Source organism: Onychostoma macrolepis, chromosome 21 (genome assembly GCF_012432095.1).
Source record: "Onychostoma macrolepis isolate SWU-2019 chromosome 21, ASM1243209v1, whole genome shotgun sequence".
NCBI lineage: Eukaryota > Metazoa > Chordata > Actinopteri > Cypriniformes > Cyprinidae > Onychostoma > Onychostoma macrolepis.
In genome coordinates this window covers 28,370,068-28,392,241 of record NC_081175.1, presented here as the reverse complement: position 1 = coordinate 28,392,241, position 22,174 = coordinate 28,370,068, and the positions used below count along the sequence as shown (strand labels likewise).

Genomic DNA, 22,174 nt, shown 5'->3' with positions numbered 1-22,174 from the left:
TCAAACTTTTAAAAGACTAAAATGATAGTAAAATAAATAATGAAATAAGCTAAAACCACTTAAAATAGAATAATTGTAAACTAAAATAAAATATTACAAAAAGTATTTTTATTTAATTTTAGTGACTTAATGTACTAAAATAACCAAGATAATAATAATAATAAAAACTATAAATATAAAAACCTATAAAATCTACATATACTTTGAAAAAGACACAACAAAAAACTTACTAAAGCTTTAGCAAAAAAAATTAGAATTAGAATTTTGAATTTGAATTTGATTAGATATTGTAATGTTAAGATTTGTGTTATTTTTGTATTGTGATATAAGGTAAAGACTATATTATTTCAATATATTATTTTAACATCATTCTCAAGACAGATATTTTTAATGAAGTAAATAGTCTATTTTGATGCTTTTTGCTGTAATATCTCACATGTTTTGTTGGAAATCTGACATGCAGTATATCAGACAGACCTGAGATCTCACAGCTTTATCAAATGATTGTGATTCAGTCAAACACAGACAGAAACACGCAGCAGATGAAGATATTACAGGGTTTACTGCACAGAAAGATTATTTTAATTATTTATTGGACTGTCTCTCTGGCAGGCTTACAACAAGCAAAAATATGCTGCTCGCCGTCAGAAAATGAAGTTATTGCAGAGTTATAATAGAATTACAGTACTCTAGAGAAATTAATTAAATGTGTACAAGTGGCATCAGGCAAAGACAGAAAGCAATAGGCTGGGATTGAGAAACGCATGCAGACTAAAACTCAAACACAACATGCAAAGGAAAATATTTTGTATTATTTATGATAGATGGATGGATGGATGGATGTTTATTTATTTATTTATTTTCGTGATGTTATTTCAGTGCAGAAAAAAATGAAAAACTAATATAATATATTATATTATATACTTCAATTTATAGAATACATTTTATACAATAAGCATATAACAATTTTATTTCATTTATACTCTTTCATTTATACAATCTAAAATTTTGAAATACCTACTAATTATTTTATTTATTCATTTTTTTTATTTCAATATCACCTTCAAATAGTGTTGCAACAAGTGATAAATGTCAGGACATTTTGCTTGATTTCTATTTATCTCGTTACGCACTCTGTAGCTCCACCCACACTGCAATCACATTGGCCCAGACAACTGTATATTGAACATGGAATGTGTTCTGATTGGCTGCAATTCTGTTTCATTTTTTGTATAGGAAACAAAGTTAGAAGTTGAAGAATCCATCATTTTAATGTCTTTTTGTGCTGGTGGTTGTTTTTATCATAGCAACAGTAACTGCTTTTGCGGATACTGTGTGTTCTGTGTCATATGTGGATTTTTTTTTTTGTGCTGTACATCAGGCAGGGCTATCAATTAAGCAAACAAACGCACAGATAAGTGTGCGAGGATGAGGGGAAGACAGAAGCTGGAGGAAGTGATGCAGGATTGGAGACAGTATCCCGACTGCAGCCAAACACCTTAATTGTGATGCATTCTCCGGGTTCGCTCCTGTATGAAGTATCCTGCTCTGATGCCATATGGTGTCGCATGGAACATTTAACTTGTCAGCTGTAATGGATTGTTCTGGAAGCAGATTTTAGCTGTAAGCGCTAACGGCTCGTCTGCGGGCGGCTGTATGAAGGATCGCGAGGCGCCGCGCGAACGATTCGCCTGGAGACGCTGACCCGTGTGACTCTCAGATTTACCCAGCATCCTCGGCGGCCCTCGAGCGGCTGCTGTCAGAAGCGCTTGCGTCGGACATGAGCGGGTGAATAGCGGTCAGTTTCACGACGGGTTTGACCTGAACATTATTCCGGGTTAAATGGTCAAACCTGCTCACAGAATCTGCGGCCTGCTGTCGATTACCACAGAAAATGAGTTTATTTAGAATGCAACAAAAAATGATATTTTTATAAATTATTTATGGTGGAAGTATTGAGGCCCTTCATGATTCTATCTATTGATATTGTAAAACAGCCAAAAATATTAATGGATTTCATTCAAAATAATAAATAGAAATATTTGTTATGATTTAAATATATATATATATATATATATATATATTAACTACATTTAACTAAATAATTGTAAATTTACTAAATAATAACTTATTTATAACTACAATTTAGTTTTTAATAATTAAAACTTATTTTTAAAAAGTGTTATTTATAATATTTTAAAAAGCTATAAAATAACTTTTTACTTTATTTGATCATTTTTAACAATAAATTATTTTTTTCAATAATTTATTACAAAAAATACAATTTGCTACAGTTATATATGTGTGTGCTTTTTATTTAAAATTATTATCTGCACATTTAAAATAAAAGGTATATATTCAAAAATTATTATAAGTGTATATATTCAAAATGTATGTATTAAAAGTGCAAGTGTAAAAATCACTGGAATTGTGATTTCCATTTGTTGAGTGGTAATCATCAGCGTGCTTTCAGTGAAGCTCAGGTTGGATTGATCCTGGAAGATTCCTGGAGTTGAGGACAGCTGTAAGATCTTGAGATGTTGTTATTGAAGAGTGTCTCCACACATTTCATGGAGTTGTTTAGTTTCCGCAGGGAACACAGAGATTTACACCTTTGAACGCCTGTCAACATGACACACAGAAATACAACACTATCACACACACACACACACGTGTGTGCTTCCCAACAATCCAGATGTCTCGTACAAGTCACGTCTCAGGTGTGTGAAGCGGCTGACGTTTGAGATGCGCTGACAGGAGACCAACTTTCAATGCGAGTCAAGGCCAAAACATGAGAATAGAAGGACAGAAAATTTCCATTTGTTAATATTAGTTAACTACTTAACACAACACTGAAAAACAATTGGTGTAGGATTTACTTTTTTACAGAATTTTTTTGTTTTGTTTTATGTTTTCTCTCAGAAATGGCTAGTAAATTTCAAAAATAATTTCCAAACAAATGGCATGTAATACATTAAATTAAATTAATTAAATAAATAGATCCTAAAAATCCTAAATAAAATAGTATTTTCTTGTAAAACATGGTGCAATATTCTGTTTTATTTATTATTATACAAATCAAAATTTGTATCTGTTAATATTATTTAACAGACCTATTGCGACCTATAATATTTTTATAATACTTTTTAAAAATAAATTTACAAACATTAAATCATTTAAATGTTAATTTTTTAATTAATTGCAACAAATTATATATATGTACATGTATACACATACAGTATCTCAGAGAAGTGAGTACACCCCTCACATTTTTGTAAATATTTTATTATATCTTTTCATGTGACAACACTGAAGAAATTACACTTTGCTACAATGTAAAGTAGTGAGTGTACAGCTTGTATAACAGTGTAAATTTGCTGTCCCCTCAAAATAACTCAACACACAGCGATTAATGTCTAAACCGCTGGCCACAAAAGTGAGTACACCCCTAAGTGAAAATGTCCAAATTGGGCCCAAAGTGTCAATATTTTGTGTGACCACCATTATTTTCCAGCACTGCCTTAATCCTCTTGGGCATGGAGTTCACCAGAGCTTCACAGGTTGCCACTGGAGTCCTCTTCCACTCCTCCATGACGACATCACGGAGCTGGTGGATGTTAGAGACCTTGCGTTCCTCCACCTTCCGTTTGAGGATGCCCCACAGATGCTCATGCTTGGCCAGTGCATCACCTTTACCCTCAGCTTCTTTAGCAAGGCAGTGGTCGTCTTGGAGGTGTGTTTGGGGTCGTTATCATTTTGGAATACTGCCCTGCGGCCCAGTCTCCGAAGGGAGGGGATCATGCTCTGCTTCAGTATGTCACAGTACATGTTGGCATTCATGGTTCCCTCAATGAACTGTAGCTCCCAGTGCCGGCAGCACTCAGGCAGCCCCAGACCATGATACTCCCACCACCATGCTTGACTGTAGGCAAGACACACTTGTCTTTGTACTCCTCACCTGGTTGCCTCCACACACGCTTGACACCATCTGAACTGAATAAGTTTATCTTAGTCTCATCGGACCACAGGACATGGTTTCAGTAATCCATGTCCTTAGTCTGCTTGTCTTCAGCAAACTGTTTGCGGGCTTTCTTGTGCATGATCTTTCGAAGAGGCTTACTTCTGGGACGGCAGCCGTGCAGACCAATTTGATGCAGTGTGCGGCGTATGGTCTGAGCACTGACAGGCTGACCCCCCACCCCTTCAACCTCTGCAACAATGCTGGCAGCACTCATACGTCTATTTCCCAAACACAACCTCTGGATATGATGCTGAGCACGTGCACTCAACTTCTTTGGTCGACCATGGCAAGGCCTGTTCTGAGTGGAACCTGTCCTGTTAAACCGCTGTATGGTCTTGGCCACCGTGCTGAAGCTCAGTTTCAGGGTCTTGGTAATCTTCTTATAGCCAACGCCATCTTTATGTAGAGCAACAATTCTTTTTTTCAGATCCTCTGAGAGTTCTTTGCCATGAGGTGCCATGTTGAACTTCCAGTGACCAGTATGAGAGAGTAAGAGCGATAACACCAAATTTAACACACCTGCTCCCAGTTCACACCTGAGACCTTGTAACACTAACGAGTCGCATGACACCAGGGAGAGAAAATGGCTAATTGGGCCCAATTTGGACATTTTCACTTAGGGGTGTACTCACTTTTGTGGCCAGCAGCCAGCAAATTTACACTGTTATACAAGCTGTACACTCACTACTTTACATTGTAGCAAAGTGTCATTTCTTCAGTGTTGTCACATGAAAATAAAATATTTACAAAAATGTGAGGGGTGTACTCACTTCTGAGATACTTTACATTTACATATATATGATTTGTTGCAATTATTTGAAAATTAACCTAAAACATTTAAATGATTTAATGTTTGTAAATTTATTTGTAAAAAGTTTATTTAAATTTATTATTTAAAGTATTATATTACAAAATTATTTAATGTTGTATTTTAAAATGTCAACTTCACATTAATGAATTACAAAAATCATAAGCATGCATAAACAAACTACTTCTAAACCATTATTAATGTTGTTAATTCTAACATACTAAAATCAACAGATTTATCACTTAATACAATTAAATGGACATTGAATAATAATAATAACCAATGTTAACAAAGATTAATAAATACTGTAAATACATTTCTCATTATATTGTTAGTCATTGCATTAAATAATGGGATCTTACTGTAAACATTTACAAAATCATCGACAGATCACAAATAAGATCTCGATTGTTTCTGCTAGATCAAGTGAGGTTTAATTGTTAAAAAAGAAGTATTGATGATGTTAGTTATTACGTTTTGATCATGAAGACAAATTATAAGCAATGTCCATGATGTATCTTTCACAAGAAGGCGAGGAACATGAACTGAGTTTGAGTTCATGTGTCTTTTAAGCGGAATAAAGTTGAGTCGTCAATGAAACATAACTGAGATCTCCATTCAATCTGCTGAGCTCTGAAAGAGCAATGTGTGAGCAGTAGGGATGTAACGGTGTTATCAATATCGCGATAGCAAAACTGTCTTGATATCATCATGGTCACATGACGATATGAAACGATAGGTCTTCCGGGCAAAAAGCGTAGTTTTTAAACTTCTTATTCTAACATAAAAGGTCTTTAAAGTTGTATTTTGGGCCATTATGCTTTGGCACAGTATCTGTCAAATGAACTAAAACCAAAAGCACAATACAGCTTAATCCCTTCATCAAGTCTGTTTTCGCTGCGCGTTTCAGCATAACAGCATTTCACTAGATTTGTAGTAAGACATGTTTTTGTAAGCCTGTTTTTACTGAAGCTGGAGTTTTCCTTCAAAATAAAAGCTTAAAAGTGCAGCATGAATTGCTGACAGCAAGTGGTTTAAATGCAGTCCAAATTCAAAATATCTCTTTCAAGTGTAGAAATGATTAAAGTATTGTAATTTTCTCTATACTGTAGTGTAAAGAATATTTAATACTAGGTATTTTTATAAAATACCTAGTATTAAATATGCATTTTCATTTAGTTTACACAGTTATTGTGCTATTACTGTCATTGTTGTTACTATTACATTTACATTTAAATTTAGTTATTTAGTAGACGCTGTTATCCAAAGCGACTTACAAATGAGGACAATGGAAGCAATCAAAATCAACAAAAGAGCAAAGATAGCCTATGCAAGTGCTATAACAAGTCTCAGTTAGCCTAACACAGTACACGGAGTATTATTATTATTATAATATTCTAATTTGTTTGGCTTCCTAAAACACTAGTGTTAATGCAATTTAGACTGAGACAGTATATCACAAATAAAAAGAGAGTTGAGTCCCCTTTAAAGTTCGGGTGCAAGTCAATTCACTGAATTGTTCTTAATTAAGAACATGGGTTGGAGCTCAAAGTGCATTATTAGATCAAATAATATAACTTTAAAATTCACAAAATTTTAATTTCTTTCCAAGTCTTCATGTGTCTTTTTTTTTTTGTCTTTTTTTTTTTTTAAATAGTGCAATAAATATCGTGCCATATCGAGATATTATCATATCGTGAGATTTTGATATCGTTACATCCCTAGTGAGCAGTAAAGCGTCCTGTTTGAGAGTGAGAGGTGTTTTATATTCTGCGTGGCACTCTGTGTGATTACCCCAATCAGAGCCGCTGCCAAAGCTCCTGAACCCAGCTCTCCACCTGCTGGAGGTCCGTGCCAGACCCTCCATCTGCCCCCGGCCGATCGCGCCGTCCTCGACGGAGTGGAACGCATGACCGAGGGGGTTCTGTGAAAGAATAGGGCCGTGAGATGCTCCGCCGCAGGCCATGAGTGTCCAAAGCCAGCAGAAGTTTTGGAATGTGGCACAGTTTGGGAACGAACCGGTGTTGTTTGGTTCTCAGTAGCGGTGTAACGGTACACAAACATGACGGTTCGGTACGTACCTTGGTTTTGACGTCACAGTTCGGAATCGTTTCGGTACAGCAGGAGGAAAAAATACTAAACACATATACATATATTTTAATTAAACAATGTTTTACTGAACAAATTGCTTTTTCTTTAAATAAATTCAATTAGAATTAACATTTTCTATAAATCTACCTCATAAAATAAAAAATCTACCTCTGCTCTAAACTATAGGGAGCCCTTTTACATTAGGCCTACTATAAGGTTACAATTAAAAACTGAGCCAAAACTTAAATTTAATTACTATTTATTTTTAACTATTCTAATCAACACTCAAATTAAAAACAATATGCAAACATGTAAATTGCACTCAATGCAGTTTTTAAATTAACTTCTAAATTATCTCAATTTCTATTTGTTGTTGAAATATAATCATTTACACAGTATATGTCAATAGATAAAAAAATGTAATCTCGATTAATCGCACACTTACAAGCTGGTTTGCTTTATCCAGCCGAGAAAACATAGTTTGCATATCATACAGTGCTGGGATGTTTTGACGGCACGTTCAGTCTGTATTTCACACTGCTCTTAAGAAACAATCAGAGAGACTTGGGAAAGCGTTGGTCTGATTGAAAATGTACTGCGCTCACAAACACTGCTTTAAATGAAAATGAGACCAATCGGACTAATCACTGCAGATTAGCATCACACAAAGGAGGGGTTTGGAAAAATGAATCGTTGAGCAAATAAGGTAAAAATAAATGCATATTATAAGAAAATTAAAGTGTTTTTTGACCTTACATGCATGTCAACCTGTTGTTGGGGACTCCAACCAAAACCAAAATATGAACCTTTCATAACCCATAATAGAAACCCACTTTAAAGGGCTTTGAATTAATCGCATGCGTTAACGCGTTAATATTGACAGCCCTAATATATATGTGTGTATATATACAGTATATGTATATATATGTATATGTATTAGGGGTGGCACGATACATGTATTTGTACTGAACTGTCACGGTACGGACATCTCGGTTCGGTGCATGAAGCCTTACTACGAATCCAGGCAATTCACCCCCAATCCAGTAGGGGGCATCCGCAGTAATGCAACGCTGTTTGATAACCGCCAGCAGAAGAATTGCGCACTTGAAAACAAAGCCCCCTAGACAGTGACCATGTGCTGATTCTGAACTCGTCTCTCACTGACAAGGGAGTATACTTTAAAGGCTTGCGCACTCAACTGTTTGTGAAATGGGGCTTTGTGCTCGTGTATCCTACCTCTCTCATTCGGCACAAATCCAAATATTTCGGAGTATTGCCATATTTGCGATGTAACGTGTCTGAATGCGAAACTATTATTTATTATGTTAATGATAGGCTTTGTACTTCAGTCGCGTTCCAACGGTGACACAGAGGCGGGTGCGCTGATGTTTGGTTCACTGTATTTTATTTTGATAAAGTACCAACTGTGCTGTCAAGTTAGCAATGCTGGAACTGATGTGTTTTGTGTGTGTGTGTGTGTGTGTGTGCGATCGCTTCAACTGTTTCCTTATACCAGCAGAATCAACTTTAAACACTTATTGTCTTATTAATAATGCATCACTGTATAAAGGTCTGCTTTTATTTGTGTACACTCACAATGAAAACAAAAAAAACCAAAAACAAATAGGATGTCGCTTTCTGCCATTTGAGTTTTCTTTCTGTGAACAAATTAAGCGTGTCACAAAAAAGGAACTGAAACTCAGCATATATAGGCTGTTACGTGTCGCACTGCTTTTTTCCCTTGTTTATCTGTAAACTAAATCAAATATATTTCAAGAATTTATTCCTTGTATGTATTAGGGATGTGCGATATTTTTTGGGATTTTTTTGATAACGATAATCAGACGATATTTTGCCTAGTGTGTTATTGTGCTGAAATCTGACTACCGTGGACAGCTGCCGTTTTTGAGATCCTTCATATTCTGTGTGGTTAGTTCACATCAGTGATAAAAAATAATCTTTTCATATAAGTTTATAAAATGTATTTTTAATTTGACTTTTAATAAAGCCATTTTTTTCTAAATGTGTGCATCTTTTGAGTCAAATTGTTACATTTAATCAGTCAATTAGAATAATAAGACATTTAGGCTGTTACCAAACAAATGAAACCAGTATCAACAAAATTACTCTTTGCAGAAGTTGCATCTGAAGTGGCATTTAGATGTATTTACACACTGTTTAGGACATGGAGTGCTTTAACCTGCAGTTACAAATGCATAATGTTTTGATATTTTAAAGACAAAACATTGAATACTGATATTTGAAATTATTTTAAAATGAAAACATACTTTGAATGTGAAATTAAAATCGCCAGTAGGTGGCAGCAAGTCACTGTTAACAAGTGAGTCATTGCGATTGAATCGAAACATTTATTTTAAATGGTTGATTCATTCAGGAACTAAACATCTTCATGTTGCTCAGAGACGCAAAACAGTGCTGTAGCTGTTTGGAATAATTTTTTTGTTGGCGAAATGGAGCAAAAACAGGCAATATGGTGTCTAAAACGTAAGTCTCTTAATTTTAATTTATTGTTTATTGAACTTTTGTATAAAATCAATATCACATTTGTAATCATGCTTATTTTTGAAGAAAAATCGGCACTACTCGTGTGATTTTAACTATATGAAATTATATATATATATCTATATATATATATCATCACGTAATGTAAGCGTGCACTCCGTAGGTGTTTTGTTTGGTTTTTGCAAAATACTCGATAATGTCAAATTACATATCATTAAAACAACAATTACGATATTATCGCAGACGATATATATCGCACATCCCTAGTATATAAATGTACTGCAGATTTTATATAAATAACATAATGTAATAATATTTAGTATTTTCACATCTAGGTGGAAAAAAATAGTATTTTGTACTACTGTCTGTTCAAAATAAATGAAAAGTAACCGAGCGTAGTAGATTTTTTTTTGTTTCCTGTACCGAACCGTGACATCTGTGTACTGTGCCACCCATAATATATATATATATATATATACCTTGCTAACTGAGACTTGCATATTATTCCTCTTTTGTTGGTTTTGATTGCTTCTATTGTCATCATTTGTAAGTCACTTTAGATAAAAGCGTCTGCTTAATGACTAAATGTAAATGTAGATCTATTTAAACTATATTGATAATTGGCTATATGGAAAATGAGTACTATGCAGCTGTAACCAATCAGAAGACAGGAGGGTGTTTGTTTCATAATGAGGATGATATCATGTTGAAGCAGGCATCTGATTGGTCAGTGTCAGATCTCATTCGGTGCAGTACGGCGCAGGTTTCTCAGACTCCTCGGCAGCTGTAGCCGCTTTCTCCAGCTGTTACAGCCACGTCACCTGCTCTGCCCGTCTCTCTCTCTCACATAAAGCCACCGCAGGTCCATAATTACTGCCACCAGGGGAGGCAGAGGAGCCATTAGAGACCCTGGGAAAGAGGAAACACACACACACACAAACACTGTTTATAACATTCTCTCTATTACTGAACGTGAGAAACTCTCCACATTGACTCTTAATTCATATGCCCGGTCTTGTTAGTGATTCGTCAGTGATGTTATTTTAAAGAAGAATTGCAAAATCATTCATCTGAATTTAATAACTATGAAACATTATCAAGAAAAAATAATATTAGCCAATTAGATGCATATATTAGTTTAAGAAAGTTATGCCATGAGTGAATTTATCCCTGAATAAATACAGTATACTGATGGAAAGAATAAAGATAACACATAGATTAATTAATTTAATCTTAGTGCAACTTTAACTTGTGCAAAATATGCACATATATACAAATACTTTGATATATTTGAGAGACTGTTACATTATTCACTGTGCTTTACTTGAGTGGGCGGTGCTCGTTTATTATGATTTTTGATTGGTGGAGATTTTTATGCCGAGTCACCTGTAATGTAGATTTTCACCAGGATTTCTGCTGTTAAATGTGATTATTTAAAAAAAAACAAGTTGAAACAATTTGGCCTTATAGCTTCAACAAAAGCATAAACTGTCGATTAACAACCTCGTAGCTCATAGTAGGTCTGTCTTTAACAGTTTTAGTTTGAGTTATTTTAGTACTTCAACTTAAAGGAAAATGATAAATGAGCCTTGGTTTTTTGATGTTTTATTTTATTTCTGTTAATGTTTATTTTATTACAAGTAATGAAAAGTCTTCATAATCTTTCATCAGAATGTAATAACTGAAACAATATCAAGAAAAAATAATATTAACCAATTAGATGTATATATTAGTTTAAGAAAGTTGTTTCAAGTAATGCCAGGTGCGTTTAAGAAAGAAAATAGTGTCAGTTTTGATTTCATATTGAGTGAATTTCTCCCTGAATAAACATACTGATGGAAAGAATAAAGATAGCACATCGATTAATTAAATGTCTTGGAGTTTGTTACGTGTTGAGGTGGTGAACAGATCACATCTCTGTCACTCTGTGTTTTATTTCTGTCAGTTTCTTCTCATAGTTACTTATCAGGACTCAGTCTGAATATTAATTGTGTGTGTGTGTGTGTGTGTGCGCACGCACGCGCGCGCGTGTGTGTGTGCGCGCACGTCTCCTCCAAAGCTGTTCCACTTCTTGCTTTCATCTGAATTTGCTGCTTGAGTTTTGAGTATTTCTCAAACAGGTGCTGGACAGCAGCAAACATCAGCAGCAGCAGCAGCTGTGCAGATAGAGAGACACTTCCATCCTGTCTGTCTCTCTCTCTCTCTCTCTCTCTCTCGCTGTCTCTCTGATGTGTTTACACCTCTCTTCTGTTTTTGTTTTTGTTCTTCTCTTCTGTCAGTCTACAGACTTTAGGTGAAGTTACCTGACAGTCACTTTTACACTTATATGAATGTATATATTTGTGGATCAAGTCAAGTGACCTTTATTTATATAGCACTTTTTACAATACAGATTGTGTCAAAGCAGCTTTACAGTATTAAACAGCAAAATAGCGTGTCGATAATAGATATTTAATAAATGTAATGTAACTATAATATAAGTAAAAATATGAATATAAAATATTAATATAAACAAAAACAATATAATAATACATTTATGTGTTCATATTTAATGTAATATTAATTTAAATAAATGTATATATTTAATTTGTTTAAGCACACACTCACACATAATGATATAATATATATACATTTGTTGATTTAAAAAAAAAAAAAGTTAATATTTCATCATTGCTTATATTACATGTGTTTGTTGTTGGTTTGTTTGTTTTTTAAATTAAGATATATATATATTTATCTCAGCTAGACATGAATTAATATCCACAAAACTCATTCCTCTATTCTGATTTCATGGGTTATATCCACATTTTCACACATTAAATTCAGATGGTTTCACCTGCATTGGCTGCTGCATTAAGTGTTTAATCAATCAGTCTTTTCAAAACTTTCAGAAAAGTTGTCACATTGAGCTGCAGTCGTTCATCCAGCGTGTTGCAATTCAGCTGCATCAGCAGCAGCAAATGTATCGCTCTCTCACTATGCTTTTTAGGCTTTTATTATTCATTCATGCCATAATTATCAGGGTATGTTTCTGAACTGGACTGCGTTTTATTTTCCTGTGAGATCACCTCAGGGGCTAAAATGAATTCAAAAGGACATTTTTTATTAGCTTAAAGGCTATTAAACAAGCTTATTCAAATCTGCGATTTCCTTTTATAACTCCTCTGAAGCCTTTGGGTGTTATTGAAGCCTTTTTATTTTGTTTAATGTAACGTTTCCAATGCCTGTTAGCGCTTCTGTACGGCGTCCAGAATACAGTATTTCACTTCTGTTTGCTTAAAACACACTTTGGCAAGAAACATGTTCCTCGAGCTCTGGAGGAGAAAAATAAAAAACGAGGTGACGTTTTAATTCAGATGGAGAAGGAAATTTTTCAGACGTTTGCTGTGAGATTTTTGCAGGAGATGAGCCTTATCGTATCAAAGCACGGTTGAACTGCATTTCGCCTTCTGTCACCAGCGTTTAACGGCGGTAATTGTTCTGACAGCAAGTCGATGCGCTCTTTCCAAAAAAGAGGTGCGCGGTACAAACAACAGCTCTCGACCTGTGCGCTCGTCTCCGCACTTCAAATATCCACGCAAACAGCGGCTTTCCCCTCGTAAAGCCATGCAAATGTCGAGTTATCGGCTAAGCCCCGTCGAACGTTCCCATTTGGCACGGATCCCTTTCTGTGTGTCTTTCTCATATGGTACAGATGTGAATTTTAAGACCATCTAAGCGCTCTTTTGCACAAAGTAAGATGGCGAGCTTTAGAGAGACGTTCCTTTGTTCATTGTTCGGCTAAATTGTCTTGTGATCTGTGATGTATTTTATTGTCGGCATAAGTAATCCCCACCGCCGCTTCGGTTTTGTGTTTTATTCCGTATATAAATACAACGCAGAACATTGTTTCGGTTTTTAGGCTCGACAAAAACAAGCCCCGCATTCTCATTGTGTGGAATCACGCAACAAATCCTTCGCAAAACAAAGAGGAACTAGAAAAACGCGGCGTCTTTGTGTTAAAACAAAAGACGCGAGAAGTAGGAGACAAAAGAGGACAGGCGCTGATGTTGATTATGAGATTTACAGAGGCACCAATACGAGAGTATCTAAAGATCCGCAGCTCTTCGATCGCTCCCGTTTGCTACGGGGCTTTGGCACTGCAAACGCTGTCACCGAGCCAACAAAAAATCTGCAGTGTCTGCCGCATTTTAGCAGCGAACGCACATGCACGCTGATCCAGTTCCAACTTTTCCGCTCGCACATAATTGTTCAACTTTATAACTAATGCCAAAACTGTAACGGCGGCCGAGGTTAATTTTTCGCCGCACCGAATGTGCCAAATTGCCAAATGTATTCAAAGCGACGCAACCCCTGAACACCACCGGCAAACTCAGGTGCATTTGCCAAGCGCCCCCCTGGAAGGTGCTCGGTGATGTTTTAGGGTTTGGTGATTATATTGATCTGCGCACGGGTCGGGGGGCGTTTAATGAGGGCTGTTTTGCATGGGGGTCTCTGCCTAGAATGCAATCAAGCGCTTTCAAAGGAACCTAACAAGTGCATGGCTCCCCCGCCGGCATGGTGAATTTTAATGCCCCTCGATTGACTATCGATAGCGCATCAGCTTCGGTTTCCCCGAGCCAAAATCTCAACGGGTCGCGCCGAAGGAGCGATGTGCAAAATTAATTTTTGATGCGGCGTAAAGAGCGAAGGAGGACAATGTTTTTAGGGCGTCGTGCATGTGTGTGTGCGTTGTTTTTGACGCTGGCTCCCCACGGATCCGTGCCTTCTCCTTCTGTACCTTTCAGACTTTGTCGGCACGCTGGCCTGGTGCCCACTGATGTCATGGAAACTGTTGTATTAGTACGAGTGATTCATGTCCGTACGGCCTCCCCCACAAGCGACGGGCTTTTTTTAACCCTTCCCCCTGTTTTAAATAATTATCCTTGGTTTGCGTTTCCACGCAGCCTCATTGAACTCGAATGGACGTGATGACAAGTCTAATTATGTGGTTTTGAGGTTAGAGAAGGTGTCTGTTTAGACTCTGTACACATTTAGACTCCCACTCCGAGCTCTTTCGGATCTGATAATATCCCGTGCGTTCGAACCCGCGGAGTGTGTGTGGCGTTAAAGGGTTTTTGTGTAAGTTTTGGCTTGGAAACATGAAAAGCTCTTTGAGCGCTTCTTTAAAGATGAACTTGGCACGAGAACACAGTGGCACGTCCAACCCCCGAACCTCGACCTTGACCAATCAGGGCTCTTCGGAGTTGCCCGTGTGCCAGCTTCACTTTCATAATTCTATCAGAGACGCCGCAGCACTCCGGCTCGTCTTCCAAAACGCGCTACCTTGTCTTTTTTCCTCGTCAAACCTCACTGAAACTATTTTAAGCCGATGAGCTGCTAAATGCATTTTGGCTTTTTCACGTCGGAAATGTGCTGCGTGTCAGGAGCTCTTCAGCCCGCTGGAATCAGGCGTAAACACTAAACAGCATCCTAAAAAATAACCCAGTCCGGTTATGCATGTGTCTTTTGTGAGTGTCCTACATGCAAAGCAAATAAAGCTTAATAAAAACATAACCCAACATGATGCAAATTATATTGTAAAGCTTTCTTCATTCACAAGATTGTACATTATTTAACATTTGACCTAGACAAAGAAAAACACATTACCTTTGTGTACAGGAACAATTTTTTCTTGTTAAAATCACTTTGTGTAATGAGAGGCCAATTGCACACTTTTTTAATCAGTTTGACATTTTTTAACACTGAAATTGGCATTTGAAAGTGTACAATTTTTGATATTAAAGCCGAGTACTTGAGTAATATTTTTTTACATTTCTATGTATTTCTAATTTCTCTATACATAGTCTAATTTATAGTATATATTCTATCAATTTATAATGTGATTTCCAAAAACAAAACGAAAAATTATTTTGTGTCAAAAATTGAAATGCAGGCCCTGAGCTGTGTTTTTTCTTTCATTACCTCTGCTGTAGCATGTTGTTTAAGATACAGATATTAATTTAATATCTGACATCTCTCATAGATGCCGTATAACTGCGACTCCAGGAATATTTAGATTAGCTGTCAGATACTGTTAGTTACTGGAAAACCAGCCGAGACAATCAGCAGTAAGAAAAGCACAGAAACGCTCACACAGATCTTTCTTTTTCTCGCAGTACATGTGAAGTCCGTCCTGTTTTTGCACCTGCTCTCAGAGACGCCAGTGTCATGTTCTCGAACAGTAAGGTTATAAGAAAAATGTCACTTTGTGTGCATCTGAAACTAGTTTGATTATTAATTACGTTTCTTCTGTTTTTATGTTTTGCTATTAGCAATTAGTCTCTTATGCAGTAATTACATTGCATAATATCCCAGTTATTTATTTATATACATTTACATACAATCGAAAGCAAAGCTTCTCATATACAGAATTAATTATTTTTATTCATTTATTTAATTTCATATTATACTCTTTTGCAATTTGAGATTAATAATTCTTTCCTTCATTTCAACATAAACAAAAGCATTAATATGTATGCATTTGATTGTTGCACATCAAATGTGTTGTCAGTGCTGTCAGTCAGGATATTTGACTAATTTTCGCAGTATTTCTATGCCGCGATGAATAGAATAAAGCCGGTTGTTGTGCGTGCGGCCCGTGGCTTTGGCGGCGTTTCAAACACGTCTCTCACGGTTGCGGTCTCGGCTGGGTATGGTGGGCCTGCGGTCGGGTTTATGTGCTTTCTGTGGCCGCAGGTTGTGCTGCGGAGGGTCGGAGATGAAGGGCGGACTCGCTGCATCTCCCCGGGGCGAGAGAAGCACCCCATGAGCGCAGACCACGCATCAAACAGGATTAAAACCCGAGGAAGCCCTGCCACGCTGGAGCCGTTCCATATTTGTTTTCCGCGTTGGGATGGGGAGAGCAAAACATTGTGTAGCTTAATTTTCTCCAAGAAATTGCCTGTCAAGAGACATCATTTCCAAATTATTGTTCATTATAAGCAGCCCTCAGCTGCCTAATAGAGCCGCCGTCTCTTCCTCCGGTTATCCAAACTACAGATCCGGATGTCTTTTTTTTTTCCCAGTACAACCCAAACGAGTGACATTAACAGTTTTTCCGCTGCAACAACTGTGTTTGTGTTTCAAACCTCTGAAATGCTGTGTTTGTGTGGCGGTTTTGTGTCTCTTCAGGCTTGATGCCATCTTTTAAAATGGAGGATATTGTCTATGAAATGTTTGTGGGTTTTTTAGGATTAGGTATGGAGGTTAGTTAAGGAAATACAGGCCTAATGTGTATCTGGGATTAAGGTGAATTACTTTTTTTGTTAAGAAATTACTATTTTTATTCTGCAAGGATGCATTAAAGTGACAGTAAGGACATTTCTCAGTTAGCATCACATTTCTATTTCAAATAAATAGAATCTATTTCAAAAAATGTTTGTTTTCCATAAAAATATGAAGCAGCACAACAGTTTTCAACTTCATATTAGAACGATTTCTGAAATATCATGTGACACTGAAGACTGGAGTAATGATGCTAAAAAAAATCAGCTTTGCATCACAGGAATAAATTACATTTTACTATATTCTCAAATAGAAAACAGTTATTTTAAATTGTAATAATATTTCACAATTTGACATTTTTTATTGGATTTTTTTGTTATTGAATAAATGCAGCCTTGGTGAGCAGAAAAGATTTCTTTTAAAAACATTTGAAAAACACCAAAATTTTATGAACCCATCGTGGATGATGACCTTTGACCTTTTCCCTTTTTTTATATGTTATTGTGGTTTTTATTTATGACTACATAAATTCAAAATGTGTAGGTTAGGTTTGGTTAGTACAAATGTGTTAAAGCACCAAATGTGTAACTCTCAGATGTGTATATATTTCATAGATACTATTATTGATTGTTTCCTTTTTATTCATGCAACGATCATAAATTGCAGTAGATTTGTTTCTCTTTTTTCAGTTTGTCAAATGAAAGATGAAATATTGTGATTTACAATGAGGATTTTCCCCCAAAACCTGTTTTTGCTGCTTCTTTTTTTTCAGGCTGTAACATGACAGTCTCTGTGCTCCGTCTTTATATCTGAAGTTGTACGTTTAATTTGCGTGTTGTGTGATGCTCTGGTTTGTGTACGGAGCAGCTGTCTGATGTTCATGTACTGAGACGCGTCCTGTCGATCGCATGTCGCTTTTTTGATGAACTGTTTCAGAAGGTTAAGCACATTTTTTATTCCGTCTCTCTTTGTCTCTCTTTCTGTCTTCCTCTCATCCCTGCCCCCCCTAAAAACTCTGGCACGGATGAATCTGGCTGCGAGAAGCTGCGTGTGTGAGAAAGACGATTATGAGCGGCACCTTTCGCTCTGCTGATAACGGCCCGTTTCTGCGTTAATTCTACCTGCTTGATCTCAGTTTGGCAGCAAGACAGTCTCAATCGTGGCGCTTTGTGTTGTAATGATCACTTCTGAATGCAAATCAATGTTTTTTTTGGGGTTTAAGCTAAAGATGTGCCACTGTTTTGGTCGTGTGTTTTTTTACTTGGCGGCGTACGCGTGCGGATGGATGTGATAGATTGAACGTAATCTTCATTTTGTCAACGCGATTTATTAGCGCAATGAGCTACAAGCCCAAACAAGCAAAATAGCTTGTTTTTGTGCTTCTCAGCAGTTTTTCCTGAGGAAAACGTATGACGTTTGTATTTCGCATAACATGTACTAACGACAGCGATGATACGCAGCTGGTCCCGAGAAACTCTGGCACAATAGAAACTCTGAATATAATCCATAATCTGCCGGTGTCCATGAGTCAGAGCGGGTTTGTCTTTGACTAGCTGATGATTATGAGCCAGTTATTATCCATAACAAAACCACTTATTCACGGGGCGCGTGTTCTCCCGTGTAATGAGGGGCTGTCATGCGTGTGCTGAAAACACCCTCATAGCCTGTCAAAACCGCAGAGAAACTTCAGCGTGACTCAGGCGTCCTCCCGCAAACAGCGGGAGAAATCAGCCCATGCTAAAAGTCAGAGATCAGAGCAAAATGATATTATTAGTGTTAAAATATCAGAGGATAAACAAAGACACAAGCTAAAGAGGGAACATGAGAAACCAGCGGCAGGAGGGAAAAAGATAGAGACAGAATGAAAAAATTAAAACAAATGGGTTTCAAGTCTTAAAATGTGAGTTTTATCAAATTTAAGGCCATAAAAAGTGTTAATGATCAATGTGTAAAAGGTCCTAAATTTGGGGACGGAAGTATAAGAATTGTGATATGACCTTATGTGATTATTAAAAGGCTGTGATTTAATTAAATAAATGTGATCGCCATACATTTAATAGAAACACATCCAATATCAATCAACCTGTCATACATATGTGTTGATATATTTGTGCAAAAAACAATTTCAAAACATATGTAGTTACAGTTACCCTGTTGATTTTGCTTGAGATTTTAGGTTATTTTGGTTATTTCATATTATTGGAAAGAAAATGTCCTGTAAGTGTAAGTGTTTACATATGTAAGTGTTTATTTTATTACACTTGATCTTTTTAGCGTCTGTAGATTTCAACTGCAACACATACCTCTAAAAGTTTTTTCTCCACTTTGGCAGAACTTATATACACCAAAACTTAGAGTTTTATTCCTATCTATATTCTGAAGGTTTTTACTGAGGGGTTTGTTCAGAAATCATTCACACTGATTTATACAACATTTTATTCCTAAAAACATGGTGAAAATGTTGTTTTTTTGTTTGTTTGATGGTATTTTTCGATTTAAGCAGTAATAAAAAGAGAAATCCAAAATCCCCTCTATAAAAACATTTAACTCTAATATGTTGACAAACTGAAACAAGATTTTTTCATCTGGCTTCATCCAGTATTTATATTTATTTTCTGGAAATTTGTGCACATTAGTGCATATTTAATTAGACGATGCCTCATTCATATTTAAACATACCATTTCAGAAATTAAGAAATTCAGACAAAATAAATTGTCCTTATTGCCCTGTGATTAATCTACATCGGGAAGTATGTAGATATCTATTAGTTAACATTTTTACTGTATTCATCTATGATTTCTTGTCTTAAGTAAGTATAGATTAAGTATGGATTTGTTCTATATGGACGTATGGTGTTAATTTTATTTGTGCAGGCCTTAAATCTGATTTCCAAAGCTGATATATTGGAACAAGCTAAAGAACAAACTGATGTAAAAGCAAACAAAAGAAAGAAAGAAAAAGCGAGAGCCGTACACATGCAGCATCTGTGCTCAATGTGTGTGTTTTTCCGGAGTGATGTTCCATCTGTGGCATTCCTGTCCTATTCCAGCTCTCTTCCAGATTTCATTCCCACTTCCAGATTCACGGTCCTTTGGATTAGCAGGATTTATAAAGATGTGTCTGAATCCAGCAACACGTCAGGATCTCTCAAGGAAACACAACAACCGTCCTCGGAAACTGTTAAACATTCTAAGAACAAGAAAGATGGTTTATTTCACGGATAAAACGGACAGATCTCGCTGAATGCGATTCACATGTGATATTTGTCCATGCATGAAAAGTGTTTTGGATATTTGGCATCTGTGTGCAGTCAAATGTACAGTATTGAAATGAGCGCAGTGATCTTCATGTGTTCTGCATGGTGATTCAGATCAATGCAGCAGATTTTACTGTGTTTAGACGCAGGTCATGCATGTGGTAGCTGTTGACCTCTTATTTGACCTTTGATGATTCAGTGTTTTCTGGGACGCCACCTGGTAAATGTTCAGATCATAACAGAGTGGAAGAGTTTTATACATTCATTTTGTGTTATTTTTTCGGCACATGTATTCACCATAGTAGAAAACTGAAAAATTCACCATAGTACCCATAGTTCTTCCTGCCAAAATACCATAGTAACAGTACAGTGCTAAGTGAGTTTTAGCACCATTGTCACTAAAAATGAAAGCAAAATGGCATTCATATTCAATATGTACAACTGTAACTGTTGCCAATTTGTGAATTATGGTTACAATGGTCATTTTTTTGGACTGATTAGTGTTTTTACACTAATTTTCATGTTCATTTATGATGATTGAAGAGTGATAATGATGATAGTATGCACAGTACTTTGTTTTACTCTATGGTCACTGGTAATTGTTGAGAGATAGTAGAAATTACAGTGTTTGAAGGTTAACAGTAGTAAATAGCTTTGTTGTCATTATTCAGATGGGCGTTTGATATGTAAAATGTCTAGAAAACACAAATGCTGTACGTATATTTATCTTCATTTATGAAGATTCTAGAGTTTTAATGTCTGAAGGATGTTTTTTACTCTATGGTTACCATGGTAATATTTTGAGCGATTAGAGTTTGAAGGTTTACAGTAGTAAATACCTTTGTTCTCTTTATTAAATTAGGCTTTTGACACATAAAACATTTTATTCAAGATGGTCGTTTATAAAATGCACCTGTTGAGATTTTCATCTTCATTTGTAATAATTTTAGAGTTTTAGTTATGTACTTTGTTTTACTCTATAGATACCATGGTAATGTTTTTTGAGAGGTATAATTTCTAAATGAAGATGTCATTTTTAGTATTTATTTATTCAGTTGGACTGTTGACATAATATTTTTTTCAAAATTGACTTTTGGCATATAAAACTGCTGAGATTTTGATCTTCGTTTATGATCATTTTACAGTTGCAATGATGGTAGTATGTACTTTGTTTTACTCTGTGATTATGGTATTTTTCATGGTATTTTTTTATTTCATTTTATTTATCTTTTTGAGAGAGAGCGAAGAGTAGTCCTTTAAATTGTAGTGTTTGAAGGTTTACAGTAATAAATGGCTTTGTTTTCTTCATTCAAATGGGCTTATGATGCATAAACGTCTTAATTTTTGATGCGTTTAGAGTCATAATGACTGTAGTATGTTTTTTTACTCTGTTGTTATTATGGTGTATTTTTGTGAGCAAATAGCGTTCAAAGATTTACACTAATTATGATGCTTTATAAATATTTTATAGTTATGTTGGTAGTATGTACTTAGTTTTACTCTATGGTAGTTATTTTTGTTTTTTAAAAGAAGGTTTACATTTTACTACTTTGTTTACTCTATAGTCAGTTTTTTTAAGAGAGAGAGAGATTTTAGAGTTTGAAGGTTCACAGTTGTAAATAACTTTAACTCAAACAGGATTTTGATGCATAAACTGTCTAGAAAACACAACTGCTGAGATTTTCATCTTAATTCATGATGATTTTAGAGCAGTAATGACTGTAGTAGGCCTATGTTTTTTTGTTTTACTCCATGGTTACTATGGTACATTTTCATGAGGTATGGCAATGACTTTAGTTAGTTAGCATGGTGAATAGCACCGTTGTCTTATTCAAAAGGCCTCTAGTCACATACATTAAAACGCATTTTGGCTGTTTCGGAGACTGAGCTCAGGTCGGTCGCTCTGTCAGACCAGAAGCGCAGGAGAACATGAGCAGGACTCTGTAATTGGACTCATTTGATTATGACTGGATGAGGTCACAAGACTTTAACAATATTTGCTGTGTGTGTGTGTGTGTGTGTGTTTGGCGGCGGTCCCGGCCCGGCCCAGTGCAGCTAAAGGCAGAACGCATTCAAGCATGTTCCTCTATATAATTAACAGCCTGTAGACGAGTGTTTGTGAGACTTTGAGAAGGTCTTTATTCTGCTAATACCAGATTTCACATGCCCGCTTGCCTCCAAAGAGAGGCCTGCTTGTCGTCAAGTTCC

The 22,174-nt window shown here is 36.1% G+C and overlaps 1 protein-coding gene across 6 annotated transcripts in view; it reads left to right on the top strand.

Annotated features, from left to right (window-relative positions):
• LOC131529434 (transcription factor 4-like) overlaps window positions 1-22,174 on the top strand; it is a 177,017-nt gene that overhangs the window by 65,511 nt on the left and 89,332 nt on the right. The gene's annotated exons all lie outside the window — the stretch shown is intronic.